The 5000-nt window shown below is 49.0% G+C and overlaps 1 non-coding gene across 1 annotated transcript; it reads right to left on the minus strand.

The window, feature by feature from the left end:
- Positions 1-1946: 1946 nt before the first annotated feature.
- Positions 1947-2101, minus strand: LOC143175463 (5.8S ribosomal RNA). Its single transcript, XR_013000233.1, has one exon. It is a non-coding gene; the product is annotated as a 5.8S ribosomal RNA (ribosomal RNA).
- Between the last annotated feature and the right edge of the window lie 2899 nt (positions 2102-5000).

The following is a 5000-nucleotide window of genomic DNA, read 5'->3' on the forward strand; positions in this document are numbered from 1 at the left end:
TATAACGTATATAAATGATAAATATACCGCGACACGCGCGACTCCGTATCGTCGCGAAAAATCGTTCGCGAACGCGTCTTATGCGCCTCACCAGTGGTCTCTGCTGCGTCGCGTGTCTATATTCTCTTTTTACACTCTTCTCCTTCTTCTATCACATTTTACTCGATCGCGAAAAAGACTCTCGCTAGACGATCTCGCGCTCCGGTTAACTTTAACGCCCGTCCGAGAAGAATTTTCGGGGACTGGACGACCGAAGCGGATCTCGCGCGGTCTCGCGATCGACAGTGAAGAGAAGTGCAGAAGAGGAAAAGAAGACACGACAAACACACACCATGGGGCGACCGACGCGTTCGTTTCAACGCTTTCGCACAAAGTCGGCGGCGGTTATATATTTATATCATTATATTCCGGCGGACGGGACGCGACGTTCGAAAGCCTCGCCAAAGAGGAGCTCCTGCCTCTTCCTCTCTCTTTTCTACGAGAAAAGATAAACGTATTTTACGGGGATACGGAAACGTTACCACGTGGTGTCACACACGATCGTCCGTCTCTTCTCTATAGCAGAAACCGATAAAAATACACCTCCCGAAAGAGAGTATATGGTGATTCTTTTTATATATATATATATTTCGAAATACAACTGAACGTGGCGGAAGCGCACGGTGGTGGTCCAGCGAGGACACGCGACGACGGGGAATAAGAACTATTCGACCCGTTACGAATACGCATGCTCGTCCCGCACGATTTTAACACACACCGTGTTTTTCTCCAGTCGTCAAAGCGTTCGTGCGTCGAATTCGAAAAATAAAAAAAAAAGAAAAACACCTTTTCTCTCTCTCGGGGTAAAAGAGTCGATGTGTATTGTGTATAAAGGTTCTGCGAGAAGTCTCGTTTTGACGTGTGTTCCGCCGATAACGACGATCCTCCGAAACGGGGATACAGAAACGTTACACCTCACAACACGATCTCCGTCTCTTCTCTATAGCAGAAACCGATAAAAATACACCTCCCGAAAGAGAGTATATGGTGATTCTTTTTATATATATATATTTCGAAATTCAACTGAACGTGGCGGAAGCGCACGGTGGTGGTCCAGCGAGGACACGCGACGACGGGGAATAAGAACTATTCGACCCGTTACGAATACGCATGCTCGTCCCGCACGATTTTAACACACACCGTGTTTTTCTCCAGTCGTCAAAGCGTTCGTGCGTCGAATTCGAAAAATAAAAAAAAGAAATACACCTTTTCTCTCTCTCTCGGGGTAAAAAGAGTCGATGTGTATTGTGTATAAAGGTTCTGCTGCGAGAAGTCTCGTTTTGCCGTGTGTTTCGGTAACGACGATCCTCCGAAACGTACATCTCATTCGTAAGAGAGGAAGAAAACAATCTCCCTGGGGCCAGTCGGTAATATACCGACATACGACGTGTCGTGCACATCCGTCTCACGCACGGTATACAAAATATGAATAAAACGTGTGTAGTCTCTCTCTCTCTCGACTTCTTAATATTTTCTTTCACCTCTGACGCATCATTTCAGGTGACGTCGGGAGCGCGGGAAAAAAAATTTTTCTAAACACACGAAACCGTTCATCTCACGAACAGCCGAAAAAGTTGTCGCTCAGATCCATATCGCAGTGGAGCGGTATCCGCGGGCGGTCGTAATTGAACGACGCACGACGCCGCGAACACTCACGCGAGTCCATACAAACGATTCCGATCGTTTTGCAACAACTAGAACGTACACTGTCCGTGAAATTCACAGAATTTTCGCGTGTCCGCGACAAACGCCGACGAGACACCCATCGTTCGCTCGTACGTAGCATCCTTCTCTTAACCCGACTCAGAAACGTTCTTTGCGCCCTTCGGTAAAAAAACGTTCGATCCGAAGAGGTGAACGACGGCGGGGATTTGACAGAGCTACGCAAGCAGTGTATGGTACGTAAACGACCCTCAGCCAGGCGTGGTCCAGGAATTGTATCCGTGGACCGCAATGTGCGTTCGAAATGTCGATGTTCATGTGTCCTGCAGTTCACACGTTGACGCGCAATTAGCTGCGTTCTTCATCGACCCACGAGCCAAGTGATCCACCGTTCAGGGTAATCGTATAAATTTTATATTTCACATATATAATTTTATTCTCATTTGTTCGACCTAATATCTCTCTTCTTTCAAAGAGAAGATAAAAGTTGATACCTGAATCTCCGACCAGCGCGCGAAGGAGATTCAGGCGTCGCCTTGGAGACGACACCGAAGCCTTTCGAGACGAAAAACGTTCAAGTAATATGTATATATTTCTCGACGTTCCGGGCGTATAGTGCATTCAAAAACCCGCGAAAGACGCAGAAGACTCGCACGCGTGGAAACGACGGGGATATATTTTGTATCCTACCCGATACTGAATCCATCGCGTGCAGTCGACCCTCGCGTTCTTCCGATCAGACGCATCTATTGTTGCGCGCATGTTTTCGCGTCGCATCGCGCGAAACGTTGCACGAATCGTACCGATCGATCGATTGAAAGCAAATAATGAAAAAAGACTTCACAGCTGGCTCTTTGCCGGTCATTCGTCCCATGTTATCTCTTGCCGCGAAATTGGCGCGCAAGAGTTGGGTGTCAGACGCGCGGCTTTAAAACGAGCTTCACGGCCGGTCCCTTCGTTACCGCTTTCGTTCTTTCTCTCGGAACGACCATGAACGAACACGACGAGCGACGCTACGGCATACACACGTCCACGGATTCGATTAAAAAAACAGACTTCACAGCTGGCTCTTTGCCGGTCATTCGTCCCATATTATCTCTTGCCGCGAAATTGGCGCGCAAGAGTTGGGTGTCAGACGCACGGCTTTAAAACGAGCTTCACGGCCGGTCCTCTCAATTCCGTGTACGGTACACGCAAGATGCGGGTTCCACTTCCAGACTACCCGGTCCCTTCTCTCTACGAGAATCGATAGTAGAAGAACGGCTCGAAAACGCGTCTCAGAGACTAGGGGAAAAGAAGCGGTATGCGAGCGAAACGAAAACGCATTATGGAAACGTCGCGAAACAATGTTCGACGGTTGCTCGGTTCCAATCGTGCGGCCGTTTCAATTTCTCGTGCGCTTCACCGTCCCTCCGTAACTCTGGCCGATCGCGTATACCGAAGAGCCGACACGCGCAAAAACCACAGGCATTGTATACTGTATATATATATGTTACAGTCACAGCCTTCGCGCGTTTTACTCTCCGACGCGGGGTTTCCACGACGAAAGAGAGACAGTTTCGTGGCGGGTGACTCGGCCGAATCGCTACGACGGGTATTTCTATTATAGAACGAATCATCGCCACCCTTTACCAGTGCCCGACGAAGGAATCACAAGGTCATCTGGAGTTTACAATGCCAGCGACGGTAATTCCAACGAAGACCCGATAAGTCAACTCATCGTTCTATTTCTCCCCGTACAGAAAAGCGAATCGACGCTAACGCACCTCGCGCAAGCACGAACGTTCTCTTCGCGTGGATCATCCCATCGTCGAAAGATGTAAAGACGCATTGGAGATCGTGGTCTCTGGCGGGCTCATTGCACGCCCCACTGCATATCTTTCCTCGAATCGAGAATGATTCGTCCACTAAGGCTGCGAAACTACGCGTCGAGGAAACTAGGGGAAAGAAGCGGGATGCGAGCGAAACGACAATACATTATGGAAACGTCGCGAAACAATGTTCGGCGGTTGCTCGTTTCCTCCTGCGGACGTTTCATTGCTCGGGCGCTTCACGTCCCTCCGTAACCTTCGCGCGATCGCGTGCCCCGGAGAGCCGGCAACCGGTGAACCACAGGCGTATAAACTATAGTCTTCTATAGCAAGCCTTCGGCGGTTACTCTCCGACGCGGGGATTCCACGACGAGAGAGAATTTCGTGGCGGGTGACATCGGTCGAAACGCTACGACGGGTATTTCTATTATAGAACGAATCATCGCCACCCTTTACCAGTGCCCGACGAAGGAATCACAAGGTCATCTGGAGTTTACAATGCCAGCGACGGTAATTCCAACGAAGACCCGATAAGTCAGCTCATCGTTCTATTTCTCCCCGTACAGAAAAGCGAATCGACGCTATCGCACCTCGCGCGAGCACGTAACAACTCTTCGCGTGGATCGTCCCATCGTCGAGAGACGTAAGACGCACGGAAATCGTGGTTCATCGCGTCTTTTCCTACTCTCTTGAATCGCAATTTCGTATAGAGCCTACACACGCGAACCACCGGCATATACTATTTCTTCTCTCATAGTAAGCCTTCGCGCGTTTTACTCTCCGACGCGGGGATTCCACGACGAGAGAGTGTTTCGTGGCGGGTGTCTCGGCCGAATCGCTACGACGGGTATTTCTATTATAGAACGAATCATCGCCACCCTTTACCAGTGCCCGACGAAGGAATCACAAGGTCATCTGGAGTTTACAATGCCAGCGACGGTAATTCCAACGAAGACCCGATAAGTCAACTCATCGTTCTATTTCTCCCCGTACAGAAAAGCGAATCGACGCTATCGCACCTCGCGCGAGCACGAAACAACTCTTCGCGTGGATCGTCCCATCGTCGAAAGATGTAAGACGCACGGAAATCGTGGTTCGGCGGGCTCTATGCGCCTTGTTCAAAGTAAAAAAAAAAAATTTCGACGGACGGGAGAAGTGTATTTCTCCGCGCGTAAGCCGTTCGAAATTTCCGACGGACGGGAGATGAACTCTCCGCGCGTAAGCCGTCTAGTCATACAGCAGAGCAGGTATCGAGATACCTCTCTGTGCATGATCGTTCAAGTATTTTTCACGAGGAAGCGTTGTTGCACGTTTATCGCTCCTTCCTCCTCTGTATATATAATATTATTTCTCTTGTGTATCGAGTGTGTGCAGAAATTGAACTCGTACACTTATATATATATATGTATGTATCTTTCGCTCCTTTTTATATTATCTTTCGCTCCACTCTTTATATTTCTCATGTTTCCTTCTTTCGGTCAGTTCTTG

Source organism: Nomia melanderi, unplaced genomic scaffold (genome assembly GCF_051020985.1).
Source record: "Nomia melanderi isolate GNS246 unplaced genomic scaffold, iyNomMela1 scaffold0094, whole genome shotgun sequence".
NCBI classification, from domain to species: Eukaryota; Metazoa; Arthropoda; class Insecta; order Hymenoptera; family Halictidae; genus Nomia; species Nomia melanderi.